The 16,246-nt window shown below is 45.0% G+C and overlaps 1 pseudogene; it reads left to right on the top strand.

Annotated features, from left to right (window-relative positions):
* Positions 1-1,153: 1,153 nt before the first annotated feature.
* On the top strand, positions 1,154-2,757 carry LOC105734208 (G1/S-specific cyclin-E1-like; annotated as a pseudogene).
* Positions 2,758-16,246: the final 13,489 nt, after the last annotated feature.

The following is a 16,246-nucleotide window of genomic DNA, read 5'->3' as shown; positions in this document are numbered from 1 at the left end:
GACCCCAAAGGGGGAAGACACGCAGAAGAAGGAATGAGGATATAAGCTATAAAAAGATACAAAAAATAAGGAATGGGAGAGTGGGTGTCCTTCTGGGTGTGGGGCTAACCTGATGCAGGTAGGTGTCAGAATCCTCACCTATGTCATAGATAAAGGCAATGTTCATCCACTTGATGTCTATGATGTGGCCAAATAGGTTGGTAACCATAGAATTGCTCATTGAAAATCTTTTGGGGTCATTCTTGGACACATGTGCAGAACAGCGAACAACTGTAGTCACCTGAGATGTTTCCTTGGCTTCCCGTTCAGTTTTCCTTAGGCCTCAGCTGCTGCCATCACCACTGGCTGCCTTCCCCATTTCCCTAAATTCCAGATGGGTGTGAGGAGGTAAGGACGGGAAGGAATAGTGGATTGTGGATTGAGGTGCTATTTCCCGTCATTGGCAGTGGTGAGGGTACAGATTCATAAGCTGGCATTGAAGAGGCTCCTGCCCTTTGCATGGCATGTTTGGTCACCCCAGTGCTCAGGCTGAACCCTGAGAGGAAAGAGGAACTTGACTGTCTACAGAAAGTGATAGTCCTGAGAAGGAGTGTAAGTGCCTGCAGATGATCAGTAAGGTCACCTGAGAGGGTGAGACAGGTGTCTGGTTCTAGTCTTGGGGAACTTCTCAAGCAATTATGCAGCCTGTCATCTGTGCCCTGCATTTCCCATGCCTGTCTGACTTTGGTTTGGAGGAACAGGGTATGAGGAGTGCGGGGTGAGGAGGTGAGGTCTGGGTGAAACTTGAGTTGCCAGTTGGCAGGGATATTCCCACCAACCTGGTCCTTGTGGTCTGATTCATTTTCTGTGCCAAGAGTCCTGACATTTTGGGACTGGGGAGGGCAGGGCAGAGGCAGCAGAGCCGGTGTCAGCAGGTCTCCTCCATTCTGACATCACCACGTCAGAGCACCTGGAGGAAAGCTGCTCCTCTGTGCGTACTCAGGTGTCCATGCAGCTTCTTCTGTTGTCAGCCTTGCCTGTGTGCCTGTGTGTGCTGAGAAGGGATCGGAGGGGAAAACAATCACCAGGCACTTGCTTGGGCATACTCGTTCCCTCCTGAGACACACTCAGCCCACTGCCCACAGAGCCAGGCCACCGCAGGGAAATTAGAACCATGGCTGCAAAAATTCTCCTGCAGTCCAGCATGTCAGGTTCCCAATCTGGGTTGAGAGGTGCCGCCTTCAACCTCTCTGCCTTTATGGAGAAGGTGACTCACCATTTTCATTACTTTGGCAGCATCGGTGATTCCATGAACTGTGGCTCTAGCTCTGTGGAAATCCCCTGTGCCTATGTAAGCCAGACTTCACTGTTATGGCTTGCACTCAAATAACTCAAGCGGTTCATATACAATTTGTACAGTACCTGTGGGGAAAGGGAGGGAGAGTTAGATACCATTGCATTTTTTTACCTGCTAAGCAATTTTAAGTGAGATGTTGCTTTTTAAAGGCATGCTTCCTCCTGCTCACCTCCTGCCTCCTGCCTTGACAGGTCCATGCCTGCCTGCCCTGGAGACAGCTTCAGGCCTGAGGTCTGTACCTGAGCTCTGCACCATGCCCAGGGAGAGGAGGGGAGGATGTGAAAGAATGGGGCAGCAGGAAAGAGGGAAATGGCACTGATTTCACTGTTTGTTCCAGGAAATGGAAGGAAATTGTGGCTTTTTATTTTTTTCAGAATCCAGTGGACAAATTGCCAATATTGACAGGACTGTGAGAGGCCAGGGTGGCATTCAGCCTTGGGACAGTAATACAGTCTGTGCAAACCCCTGCTGCTTGATCCCCACATCTGATAAAGAAGATGATGGGCTGGCCTACCCAAATTCTATGCATATGTCTCAGCATTTCATGTGATCCAGAGCCTCACCACTGCCTATACAGACATGGGCAAACAGAGAAGAGTCTGGAAAACCATGTTGAACAAGCAAAAGTCATACTTATGGGATAAGCCCTCTATGCCATGGCACCCTCTTCTGCAGCCTCTTCTGGATTGGCTAATGGAGGTGCATGAGGTCTACAAATTTCACAGAGAGATGGTTTACTTGACACAGGATTGCTTTGATCAATATATGACAGCACAGAATGTTGTAAAATCACTTCTGCAGGTGATTGGGATTTTATCTTTATTTGCTGCAGCCAAACTTGAGGAAATCTGTTGTTCACAGTTGCACCAGTGTGCAACTTTGAGACTTGTTCAGGAGATAACATTCTTACTGTGGAATGAGTGAGTATGAAGGCCCCTGAGTGGTGTTTAAGTCCCCTGGCCACTGTGTCCTGGCTGAATGTATACATGCAGGTGGCATCTCTAAATGACTTATACAAAGCGCTATTGCCACAGCATCCCCAGCACATGTTTACAGATTGTGGAGCTTTTAGATCTCTGTGTGCTGGATGCTGACGGCTTAGAATTTCCTTAGGATGTACTCACTGCTTCTGCCTTGTATTTCTCTTCACTTGAATTGATGCAAAAGGTTTAAGAGCATCAATGGTGTGAGAGAGAGAACTATGTCAAGTGGATGGTTCCATTTGCCGTGGTTACAAGGGAGACTGGGAGCTCAGAACTGAAGCACTTCACGGGGTTCCTGCTGAAGATGCACACAGCATACAGACCCACAGACACAGCTTGGATTTGCCAGACAAAGCCCAAAGAGAACCACATTGTCTGAACAAAACAGGATTTCTCCTCTCTCCACTGAGGTCCTCATACCTCTCCACAGAGCACTAAAATGCACAGCAGAGGACAAGGAACACTGTGGCCGCACCAGCATTCACCAAAGACAGTTGCGTGGAAGGGGCTGCTCAGCTCTGTTCTGTCTACTGCAGCAGAGGTGTGCGTTAGCTTTTACAGACATGTAAATGGAAGACTGCATCTCTTCTGCAGTTGACGTATTTCTGTGATGGGATTGGACAGGGAGAAGTGGTTTTTGTTGACTACATGGAATTTTCTTTTCTTTTCTTTTCTTTGAGATAGAGTTTCATGCTTGTTGCCCAGGCTTGAGTTCAATGGTGAGATCTCAGCTCACCGCAACCTCTGCCTCCCAGGTTCAAGTGATTCTCCTGCCTCAACCGCTCCAGCAGCTGGGATTATAGGTGCCTGCCACCACACCCAGCTAATGTTTTGTATTTTTAATAGAGACAGGGTTTCATCATGTTGTTCAGGCTGGTCTCAAACTCCTCACCTCAGGTGATCCACCCACCTCAGCCTCCCAAATTGCTCAGATTACAGGCATGCGCCACCATGCCCAGAGACTTAGACTTTTAAAATAAGTGAGTCAAGTACACCAGCCTCCTCCAGACACCAGTGAATGCTCCGGATGCTGCCAAGGAGGTGACACTAGACTTGATGGGTTGTTGACACAAATAGCACCGGTTTGAAGGTGAGGATCGCAACTGTTGCTGTTGGTCTCTCCTCGGGGGTTCTGTGCTGTGTGGTACTGAGTGGAGCAAAAGCATTTTGTGATGCAGAGCCCACAACCAGCTGGCCTGGGGCTGCCTTTCTCACACTATCAGTTAACAACGCACAATGCCTTTTATGAATGCTTGTTTTGTAAGTAGTGCTGCTATGACTGTCTCTTTTTTTTTTTTTTTTTTTTTTGAGATGGCATCTTGCTTTGTCACCCAGACTGGAGTGACACAATCTCTGCTCACTGCAACCTCCACCTCCCTGGTTCAAGTGATTCTCCTGCTTCAGCCTCTTCAGCACCATCGATGGCAGTGGTGCTGAAGTCATTTCCACATTCAATGGAATTCTTAGGTATAATTTCTTCCCTGGGCCTGGCTAACAGTCATAAATAGTCTGTAACCAGTGTTCTTTATATCCTTACCCAAATCTAATTGTAAAGAAGAAGTGGGCAGGCACGGTGGCTCAACATCTGTAATCCCAGCACTTTGGGAGGCCAAGGCAGGCAGATCACTAGGTCAGGAGTTTGAAACCAGCCTAGCTAATACAGTGAAACCCCGTCTCTACTAAAAATACAAAAATTAGCCAGTCATGGTTGTGCACACCTGTAATCTCAGCTATTATGGAGGCTGAGGCAGGAGAATCATTTGAATCTGGGAGGCAGAGATTGTAGTGAGCTGAGGTCAAGCCATTGCATTCCAGCCTGGGCAACAAAGAGAGACTCGATCTCAAAAAAATTATAATTATTTTCTTTGGAGAACTTGTGACTGTAGTGGCCTAAAGCTGTGATTTTAAGAAGAAAACACACAGTAAATTCCATGTAGCTGAAGGGCATGGCATCAGTATACAGTCTGTTCCCTGGCCATTGATGGTACCACTAGGTGCCTTACTAATGGTCACTGTCCACCTGAAGGCCTAATGTGTACAACTCCCATCATTGTTATTATTATTATTTTGAGAGAGAGTCTCACTCTGTCACTCAGGGTGGAATGCAATGGTGCAATCTCAGGTCACTGCAACCACCACCTCCCAAGTTCAAGTGATTCTCTTGCCTCAGCCTCCTGAGTAGCTGGGATTACAAGCATTGCATCATATTTTGTTGGATATTATTGAGGTGGGGGCCTTATTAAGTCTTGTGTTTCCCTTCCAACAATGCTTCAGCATGTGTGGCTACATACAAGGGAGGTTGAATGAATAAATAAATGACATGTGTGTTTTTTTTTTTTTTTTTGAAGCTATGCCTTTGGAGTAGGGCAAACTCTAGGATATTTAAGTGAATTCCCTGAGGAATGTGAACACTGTAAACAGGTGAGTGCATTATTCTCTACTTCCATCTCCCCACAGAGCAGTTGTTCACCAACATCCACCCTGCCCCCTGCACTAGGAGGTGACCATGACAGGTTTTGCCTTTGCTCCTTCACCATCTGGCTTCTGCTTGGGTTTAAATGATAGCAGGCACCTGCAGGAGATGGGAGTGTGGGAGAAGTAACTCAGGTTTTCATTTCCCTGACTTCCTCTGGGCAGCTCTGTAGTTCTGTAATCATTGCCATTCTCTACCTACAGCTACAGACACTTGGGGCTTCCCCTAATGAAAGCTACAGATTTCCCTGAGTTCTGGAAACTGCTGCCTGCCTTGTTCTTTCCAGCTCAGAGATGAGAACAGTTTCCTGCTGGGGATCATCCCAGGGGGCTTCAGCACCCCTTTTGACTTTCTTAGCCCTGCTGGCAACTGTGTAAAAGGTGTCATCTCAGGTAGGGCACAGTGGCTCCTGCCTGTAATCCCAGCACTTTGGGAGACTGAAGTGGGTGAATTACCTGTGGTCAGGAGTTCAAGACCAGCCTGACCAACATGAAGAAACCCATCTCTACTAAAAATACATTATTAGCCAGGCATGGTGGTGCATGCCTGTAATGCCAGCTACACAGGAGGCTGAGGCAGGAGAATCACTTGAACTTAGGAGGCAGAAGTTGCAGTGAGCCAAGATCACACCTTTGGACTCCAGCCTAGGCAACAAGAGTGAAACTGTCTCAAAAAAAAAAAAAAAGTGTCATCTCTTTCCTGTCAGGTTCCTGACCACACAGCGCTCCCACAAAAGGGGAAGTGACAAGAATGTATTTAACTCATTGCACTAACACATCTATTCATGATGTTAATTCAAAAAATTAACTTCCTACAATGAAAAGGAAATATGAGGGTATTCTGGAAACAGAGCAGAAAGGAGGGCAGAGGTGGAAACCATCAATTTAGGGCATCTAAGAAGCTCCAAGTGCAGAGGCTACCTCAAGTCTTTAGAAGACAAGAAACAGAACACACGACCCAAGAGTGAGAGACAGAGCCTGGCCAGAGCAGTATGATAATGGCTCTCCTACAGGATACCATCCCTGTAAATCTCTGATGAGGAAGATGATGTCCACATGTGAAAATACAGGCACACACAATGTGGAGTTGAGGGCGGCATGGAGAGCTGACATTCTCGCCCTTGACCTCCATAGACTTGGAGAAAGGCTCAGCCTGGAGATGTGTGAGGCCTCCGACCTGGAGCAGCATATACATCCTGGGTCTGGTCCTCCTCTTCCCACAGTCAAATCAGCATAATCTTTGCTGGGTAGAAGCTCTGGGCCTAGCATCTTAAGGCGACTTTCCCATTAGGTCCTGAGTGAGGGGTCACAAGTGCTGATGGCTAAAAATTTTAGTGATGGTAGGATTGTTTTTCCTTATGAATTTTTTAAAAATGTTTAAAGCATAGATAATTGTGGCCAATCAGTTGTTTTTCTGCTCAATCATTTGATCATGTGAAGAAAGCAGATTTTCAGGTATTTCCCCATCCTGACAAGAGGGATCTGTAAAAACCTGGAATTGGCCAGGCACAGTGGCTCACACCTATAAATTCAGCACTTTAGGAGGCCTAGAAGGGTGGATCATGAGGTCAAGAGTCCAAGAACAGCTTTGCCAACATAGTGAAACCCATCGGTATAAAAAATACAAAAAGAACTGGCCCTGGTGGTCTACAGGGTGCAGCCCTATAGGGCTCTGTGAGTCCCCCCCTGCTGGTGTGGAGATGCGAAACTGTGGAAATAAAAGACACAGACACAGAAATAGAAAAAAGAGAGTTTGGGCTTGGGGGTCCACTGCCAACCAAAGCACAGAGACCTGCAGTGGCCCCGAGTGTCTGGACATTCTGACTTTTATTGAGTACAAAGCAGTGGGCAGGGAAGGCAGGGTGAGGTAATGGTGGTCAGTGACAGGGTCAGGTAAATCATGTGTCTTGGAGACAGGGGCCCAGGACTCTCAAGTAGCCAAGAGGAGGAGAAAACTAATGCTTCAGCACTTTTGCATATTTGTTAGAAATGTCAAGGACATTAATTCTTATCTTCTGAGAAAAAGAGAAACCAGGTGCAGAAGTGGAGAGTGAGTGGACATGGAACGTGACCACTGAAGCACAGCATCACATAGATACAAGTAAGTCCCCGGATGTCTGTGGGCCTCCCTGAGAGCCATCAGGCCTACCACAAGAGCTTGGAGAAGTGGAGTTTTCTCCTAACTGTAAGGTTTGTTCTTGCTGAGTTCAAAATGAAGAAACTGAGGCCAGCACAAGAAGATCCAAGGCGAAGGGTTTATTCAGGCTCCCGGGTGAGGTTCTGCACTCCAACAGGAGTGGCCGGAGAAGTCGCACTGACTCCTCTCAAGCACAGGGTTTTATAGGGAGTGAAGGAGCTCGACTGGTTGTGGGAGAGCAGGACTGCTATTGGGTAGAGTTACAAGGCTTCATCTAGGACTTGGCTTGTTGTTGGTTAGAATTATTCAGCTGCTATTGGCTAGAAACTTGGCTGCTATTGGCCAGAAAGACTTGGCTGCTATTGGCTAGAAAGACTTAGCTGCTATTGGCTAGAAAGAGGATAGAGTTACAATACCTAGTTTGTATACTGGGCTTTTTAAGAAAAGGCCAGGCTGTGCGAGCATGGGAGAAGGGAACATGCCTGAGCATGTGTAAGCTTGCCGGAGCTCATCCAGTCTTGTCCGAGCTTTTGAAAAAAAGGTGGGAGGTCTGCAACTGAGCTCCCGATGAGGCAACCAGCCTTACACTAACTTCCCCAGGAAGGAGACGTCTCAGCCATTTTGTACATCTCCTTCCCTAGATGGCTAAACAGAGGGCGCTTTTCCAGAGCTGACACTGCTGCACAGCCAAGGCACCCTCCAGCAGCCCTTATGCAGGCGTGACGGAGGGCTTAGGGCATCTTGCCTTAGGGTCACTTTGTTCACAATGCCACCTCAGTTCCACGCTTCATAACTTGCTAGTTATTAGTAAAATTAAAGATTATATTGAGGATATATCTTTATGATTATAAGTGAGTAACTATAAGATTATATATGATTATATAAAGGAATAACTATGTGCCTATATTTCTAATTCTTTTCTAAATCAATATTTATATGGGAATAGTCTGAGGCTTCAGACCCTTGCCACGGCACTTGTGGGGTTTTCCCCCAACAGTGGCCAGCCCCTGTAATACCAGCTACTTGGCAGGTTGAGGGAGGATAATCACTTCAATCTGGGAGGCAGAGATTGCAGTGAGCCAAGACTGTGCCATTGTACGCCAGCCTGGGTGACAGAGTGAGACTCTGTCAAAACAAACAAACAAACAAAACCTGGAGTGAATAATTTCTTTATGTGTACAGCTTTTTTCTTGTGTGCACTGCCTTTCATTCACACTTCTGTGCATTCACACATTTGTGATTGCACATTTTGGTATCAATTTAGAATCACTTATTAATTCCACAATCAAGTTAATAAAATGCCATTGGGAATTAAAGATAAATTTTACATGTATTTTCTCAAAATTCATTACATGATCCATTTATTCATTCTAAACACATGTCAAATGACATCCTTAAACATCATCTTTTATTAAAGCTGCTTTCATTTATTAATTCAATCATATGCCATTGAGGTTTTTAGCAAGAGGCATCAAAGAAGGTAGAATGTTCCCATCTGTTCAGGGATTAGTGGAAGTAGAAAGATGTGAGGGGCAAAGGGACAAGAGCTCTCATAGAGGCAGACCAAATATAATGACACCTGCCTCCCTGGTTCCCTGGTTAGAAACCAACTTCCAGGATTCAGGGTTCAGGATTCAGGAGTAAAGTATCCCAATATTTAGAAGGTTTTCTGGTCTCTCTCAAATTCAGTGCTCATTTGGCCAGGGCTAAGACCCTTACACACATTACTTTGAGTATCCAAGCTTAGAATGTGACTGCCTCTGGGACATTTCATGCTAAAAAAAAAAAAAACTAGCAGGTGTAGATGGAGGGTCTAGAGGGCACCAGCCACCCTTCCATGGAACTCTCTTCAAGGCACCAACCTGAGCCCTATTACTTGTGCTGGCCACATCCTCAGATATTTAGAGAAATGGCTGTTTTGTCTCTGAGTGGAAGTGAGGGGAGGCCACTGGGCAGTCAGAGATTTTGAATCCCTGGGTCTTTCTCGCCATCTCAAACAGAGACCACTTGTGGAAGCCCAAGAAAAAAAGACACACATGTCAGGAGTGAATCCAGTCCCATGGATCCATTGTTGTCCGAGGACTGATGGCAAGTGGCCCAACAGTAATGAAGTCTATGAGGCCTTGGTCACCCTAAAGCTCCCCCTGATTAGGAGCTGCCTCTCACTGCCATGAAGGACCCCAGGAGTTGGACATGGCATTCTTTATCATATCTGATGAAGAGCTGGAAAGGTCCCAGAGCGTATAGACCTTCATTGAATTGGAGCCAGAGTGGAGTCAGGTAAAACTCTGTACTGATTCAGAGGCACCGAGAGTAAAATAAAGTCTCCACTCAGAGCTTCCATTAGAGCATCAGGCTCAGTAGCAATTCCTTTCTGCTGTTTCTATATTTGCCCTGTGACAGCTGGTGCTTGAAGGAAGGAGAAATCGCTGTGCATGCAGGAAAGCACATGCAATGAGAAAACTGGGACATGATTCATAAGGCAGGAGGGATTCTTTTCTCTTTCACAATAATGTGGGACTCCCTGTCATCTTTGTCCTGATGCCCCAAGTGCAGAAGGTAAACTTTCCTGCTCTCAGTTGAGTGACCAACAATGGGAGCTGAAATTCAGAGAATCAGTGGCAGCCTCTCTCTCCATCCCCCAACCCAGTAAATCTAAGGCAAGGGCTTAGGGCTCTTGCATTTTATTTTCACCATGCATTTTTCTTCTCTGGTTAAGAAAATAATCAAATGGCTAAGCATGGTGGCTTACACCTGTAATTCTAGCATTTCGGGAAGCTGAGGTGGGAGGATGACCTGAGGTCAGGAGTTCAAAACCAGCCTGGCCAACATGGCAAAACCACGTCTCTACTAAAAATACAAAAATTAGCCAGTTGTGGTGGCATGCATCTGTAGTCCCAGCTACTCAGAAGGCTGAAGCAGGAGAATCACTTGAACCTGGAAGGTAGAGGTTGCAGTCAGCTGAGACTGTGCCACTGTGCTCCAGCCTGTTCAATAGAGTCAGATCCTGTCTCAAAAAAGAAAGAGAGAGAGAGAGAGAAAGGAAGAAGGAGGAGGAGGAGGGAGGAGGAAGGAAGGAAGGAAGGAAGGAAGGAAGGAAGGAAGGAAGGAAGCAAGGAAGGAAGGAAGGAAAATAGAGAAAATAACCAAATGTATGAAAATCAAGGGTTGCAATTCTGCAGTTCTTCTGGCACCCAAAGTACTGGACTAAATCAAGGGTTCTGTGTGCTTGTCACTGCTCCACCACTCAATGGCTGTGACCACAGGGGAATCTCACCAAGTCCTGGTGTTTTTAATTCATCTGTGAGACATAGATAAACACATCTGTTCTAGTGAGAATAAAAAAGAACACATCTCATCCTTACTGAGATGCAGTAAAGGTCTCTCCAGTACCAAGGGGTAAATGCAGAGAGAATCATGAAAGTGAAGTCATCAGTTTATACGATTTTCAGAAACATGACCCTTAAAAGCAGGAAGAAAACACATCATATTTGCAAAGCCATATGTAAAAATCCCCTTTTACTTTAGTATGATTACAAAATAATTATTTCTACTAATTTCTAGAAAATTAGGGGAAAATTTGCTCTCTCAGCATCTCAAGAAACTTAAATATAGCTTGTGATTATGTATCAGATTGAGATGACAATCAATCAATGTTCTGAGTAAACTGAAAAGAACTGGGGCATCTCCACTTTTGAGAGGGGACTAAGGTTCCCAAAGTGGCTTGGAAATGACCCTTTATCATCTATGCTTGTCAATTTTCTATTGATTCACTCAATTCTTAGAAAACCCAGATAATTCATAATTTTGAAAAAACTCCATGTCCAGATACTAGGCAGGGTACTATGTGTGTTTCAATTTGCTAGTGTGTCCATAACAAAGCATCATACAATGGGTGACTTAAAAAACAAAATTTGCCAGGCACGGTGGCTCATGCCTGTAATCCCAGCACTTCAGGAGGCTGAGGCAGGGAGATCACCAGGTCAAGAGATCGAGACCATCCTGACCAACATGGTGAAACCCTGTCTCTCCTAAAAATGCAAAAATCAGCTGAGCCTGATGGTACACATCTGTAGTAACAGCTGTTCTGGAGGTAAGGCAGGTGAATCCCTTGATCCTGGGAGGTGGAGGCTGCAGTGAGCCAAGATAGCACCATTGCACTCCAGCCTGGGTGACAGACAGAGACTCTGTCTCAAAACAAAAACAAACAAAGAAACAACACAGAAATGTGTTGTGTCACAGTTTTGGAGGCTGGAAGTCCAAGATCATGGTGTTGGCAGTGCACATTTTTTCTGCACCTTCTTTACTTGGCTTGTAGATGTCTTCTCCCTATGTCTTCACATGGTCATTCCTCTGTGTCTGTCTGTATCCTAATCATCTGTTTTTATAAGGACACCAGTCACATAGAGTTAGGGCACACTCACATGACCTCATTTTACCTTAATGACCTCCTTACAGATCTCTCCAAATGCAGTCACTTTCTCAGGTACTAGGGATTAGGACAATCAACATGTCAATTTGGGGAGTTACAATTTAGCCCATAACCGTCTGGATTATACTTGAGATTCAATTTTCTAAAGAATAAAATAGAGTCAATTTCTTTGGCTTGACTCTGTCTCTTGATACTCTGAAATTTGGTTCTTACAATGAGAACAAAAAAAAGGAGAGCCAAAGGTTGGTGTCACCTAGAATGTGAGCCCTCCCTAACTCTGGCTGCCCCAAGATCCAGTGCTGTGTCATTCCTGAAAGTCTTGCTTCATTCTAGTGATTCTGGCTTCAGCTTTTCAACTAGAGAGATAATTCTCTCCCAGAGGAAAAACTTCTACTGCTGTGCAGGATTCTTTTCTTTATATTTTCAGGACAAAAAAAAAAAAAGTTGATGTAATGAAAAGAATGTATGTGGCAAATTTTTGTGGTAATTATTTTTATATCCTTATCAATACCCTATATTGTGATGGATATGTTGGCTTCATTTAGATGGAAGGGACATGACAATGGACATTTTGAGCCAGGATTTCTTTTCATGGGATTCAGTCCCTGCCATGGTGGGTGAAGGGAGAGCTCTTGGTGTAGGCTTTAGTCTTTACAATGAACAATGCTGTTTGGGCAGCAGGTTTAGCTCTGGAAATTTGAAGGTTAGGCAGGAGTGTGATCCTCCTCCCCACTCAAAATGTCAAGGTAGAGCAGATTCTTGTTCACGGTGCAGTGAGTGAGAGAAGGGAAAGTGACAGAGAGCATTCTTTCACCTTTTTGTGGCATGCACACATCCAAGTCTCTCGTGTTTTAAATAATTGAAACTGAGACCTAGATCCACTTATCTGTAAATCAGAACTGTGGAGGAGGGAAGCACATCATCCCTGCTACTGGAGAGATCCCTGAGGAGAGATTTGTGAGCCCCAATTTTACCAAAAATGACACACAATTTCATCAAAATAAAGTGAAATTGTGGCTGTAGGCGGGGCTTTATTTAGAGCTTCGACTCCACACCTACTTCCTAAGACATGGTCCTTCCCCAGGATACTATATGTTAGGAACAAACAGTTCCTTTTGAGAAGTTTTACTTCTTTTTTCTTTGGAAGAAGATGACAGAAGGAGATGAGGGAAGGAGATGAAGAAAGGAGATGTTCTTTGTTCTCAAAAGCAACTTCCTTGTCCTTGTATCTCCCACCTCTAGTTACCTTAGTCACCTGCCTGGTCACCAACTCTTGTCACCAGTCCCAGTCTGTAGAAAAATATGCCTTTCCACTTCCTTGTGCTTTACTCCACAAGTAATCTTTCCCACCTTTGCTGTGCCCCCACATACCCATACCTAGGACATGTCTCTCCCTGCCACGTTTATAACCAACACACACCTCCCATAGAATCTTATGAGAGATAGTAAAAAAAATCTTAATTACTATTTTTATGAATATCCTTTTCTACCCTTGCAATTTCAACTTCTATGTGTCCTTAGATCCAAAGTGAGTATGTTGTAGCCAGGATATGGTTAGATTCTGTGAATCATGGAAAAACACAACCATTCTAGTGAGAATACATGAGAACACATCTCATCCTTACTGAGATGCAGTAAGGGTCTCTCCAGTACCAAGGGGTAAATGCAGAGAGAATCATGAAAGTGATGTGATTAGCTATAGGATTTTAAGAAACATGACCCTTAAAAGCAGGAAGAAAACACATCATACTTGCAAAAAGTAAGATGGGTAAAAATCCCCTTTACTTTAGTAATGATTACAAAATAATTATTTCTCATAATTTTTAGAAAATTAGGGGAAAACTTACTTCCTCAGCATCTCAAGAAACAAATGCAGCTTGTGGTTATATATCAGATTGGGACCACCAGCTTTGTTCTGAGTAAAACTGAAAAGAGCAACCATGGGACCCAAAGTGGCTGGGAAATGACCCTTTATCATCTATACTTGTCAATTTTCAATTGATTCACTCAAATATTAGAAAACTCAGATAATTCATAATCTTGTCCAGATTTTGGGCAGGGTATTATGTGTGTTTTAATTTGTTAGGGCAGCCAAAAAAAAGTACCACACACAGGATGACTTAAAGAATAGATATTGCCAGTTGCAGTGGCTCACACCTGTAATCCCAGTACTTCGGGTGGCTGAGTCCAGTGGATCACAAGGTCAAGAGATCGATACCACCCTGGCCAACATGGTGAAATCCTGTCTCTTCCAAAAAAAAAAAAAAAAATACAAAATTATGCAAGTATGATGGCATGCATCTGTAATCACAGCTATTCAGGAGGCTGGGGTAGGGGAATTGCTTGAAGCTGGTGGGGAGATGTTGCAGTGAGCCGGGATTGTGCCATTGCACTCCAGTCTGGGCAACAATAAAGTCCATCTGAAGGAGGAAGGGCAGGAATCTAGCTGAGATGGTATCTGACCTGACTAATTCAAACCAAATGTCTAAATTTTGAAGTCCTTTTTTATTGTATTTCATCAATATTTTAAAACTTACCTTTATATACTAAAGATTACTAAAATCACATGAACTAAAAGGCATTTGAGTTGAATTTCTATATCTATTTTCTGATAAAATATTTGATTTCAGTACATGATTTTTTCTTTCTTTTTTTGAGTTTTTGAGTTTTTTGGGTTTTTTTTGTTTTTGTTTTTGTTTGTTTTTGGTTGGACTTTTGCTTATTACCCATGCTGGAGTACAATTGCACGATCTCAGCTCACTGCAACCTCCACCTCCTGAGTTCAAGTAATTCTCCTGCTTCAGCCTCCAGAGTATCTGGGATTGCAGGCACCCACCACCATGCCCAGCTAATTTTTTGCATTTTTAAAAAGATGGGATTTCATCATGTTGGCCAGGCTGGTCTCAATCTCCTGACCTCACGTGATCCACCTGACTTGGCCTCCCAAAGCACTGGGATTACAGGTGTGAGCAGTCGCTCTTGGACTACTGTTACTTTAAGCCAATTTATTAGAGCTCTTCTATGTATTTTGGCAATGGAACCATCATATAGGTGTAAGGCCGGTCGCCTCGCCAGGAGCTCGGACACCACCCCCTTCCAGGAGCTCATCCACCCCTGTCGCACAGCCTAGCTCTCCCTTAAAAATCCCACCAAAATGCAAATGAAGTCTTGTAACTCTAGCCAGTAGCAGTCAAGTCTAGTATGCAAACAAAGTCTTGTAACTTTAGCCAATAGCAGTCAAGTCTAGTATGCAAACAAAGTCTTGTAACTCTAGCCAATAGCAGTCCTGCTTTGCCCACACCCTGCTCTCCCACAACCAATCGAACACCTCCACTCTCTATAAAACCCCACGTCTGAGAGGAGTCTGTGTGACTTCTCTGGCCCCTCCTGTGGGACCACAGAACCTCACCCAGGAGCCGAATAAATCCTTCACATTGGACCTTCTTGTGTTGGCCTCAGTTTCTTCATTTTAATCTTGGCGAGAACCTAACAATCCTTACAAGTGGTGCTGAAACCCGGGAGGAGTTGTAAGACCCCTCCTGGGGGAAACTGACTCCTCCACTCAAAGCTGGACCAGGGAGCTGCCATTACACTACAAGGTAAGACTTCTGCTGCCCACTACTCCACCCGCTGTCCTTGGGGAGTCCCTGTTCAAAACCGTTGCAATGTCAGGGATTCCTACCATAAGTCCAGGACTCTGGCTACTGTGAGTCTGGGACTCCGGCTTAGGACCTGAGTGTAAGAGGAGACATCCCTGCACTATTGTCTTCTCCCCATGAGGGGTTTCTTAGGGTCAGGATTTTGAGGGAGACATCCCCACTTTCCTGAACCCTCACCAGCAACTGAGGTGTGGGTACTCAGAACCCCACTCAAGCAGCCCTGCCTCATGACAGAGTCAAAACCCCTGGCTTACACCACCAAAATCTTTATTTTGAACCAGCGTGTTGGCACAAAGGCTCCTGTTAATTAAGTAACTGAACTTTCAGTTTCTTTCTCTCTCTCTCTCCTGCACCTAAGATGGTGGCCGTTCCCCACTCCTAAGATGGTGGCCGCTTCCCACTCTTAGCTCTATCTTTCTCTCTCTCTCTCTCTAGAACTGCACCTTCAGTTTCTCTTCCTAATCCCGATGTGAGTGAGTGAGTTTATGTGTAGTCCCACGGCTTAACAGCTATGGGGATTGTGTGGGCCTCAACCCACAGTTCCACAGGGACGTCATAAGGCATAATGGTGATTCACCTCTGGACTGAAAAGTTCTGAGGTGACCAGGCCCAGGGGTTATATGGGTAGACCTTAGCCAAGATGCCCCTGAAACATCCCTTTGGGGATGTGGTCAGGAAGGCATCAGATTGGTCTCCCATCTGGGGGGCACCCATCCTTTGTCTGTCACTCTTATATGTGGGACTGTCTTTATTGTAGCCTCTAATTTTGCCATATGGCAGACAGTCCTAGCCCTGTCTCTTTGTTTTCCTCCTTATTATCATCATTGCATTAATCATTGGAGCCTGTAGGTTTTCTTAGCCACCCTCTCTGGGAAAGGAATACTTCTGCCTGTGTTGGGTGTAATACCTGTTCCTATCCCTTCCTCGCCTCTGACTGCCCCACAAAAGCCAACTATGGGGAATCAGAAGTCCTGCTTAGACCCCAAGTCGCCATTAGGATATCTAGTCCAAAACCTACCCAAACTAGGTCTTTCCATAAAAAGGAAAAATCTACTCTTCCTTTCCACCGTCGCCTGGCCACAGTATCCTCTAGACAACCAGTCTAAGTGGCCTCTGGTAACTTTTGCGGAAAGAACAGTAAATGGTCAGAAATCCCTTATGTGCAGGCTTTCTGGTATCTTCATTCCCACCCCACTCTCTGTTCCTCTTGCACCACTGCCCAGGTGT

The sequence above is a fragment of the Aotus nancymaae genome, unplaced genomic scaffold (assembly GCF_030222135.1).
Source record: "Aotus nancymaae isolate 86718 unplaced genomic scaffold, 86718_ANA_hifiasm-v0.15.2.pri h1tg000027l, whole genome shotgun sequence".
NCBI lineage: Eukaryota > Metazoa > Chordata > Mammalia > Primates > Aotidae > Aotus > Aotus nancymaae.
The sequence above is the reverse complement of the archived record's forward strand: the minus strand, read 5'-3'. Positions and strand labels throughout refer to the sequence as shown.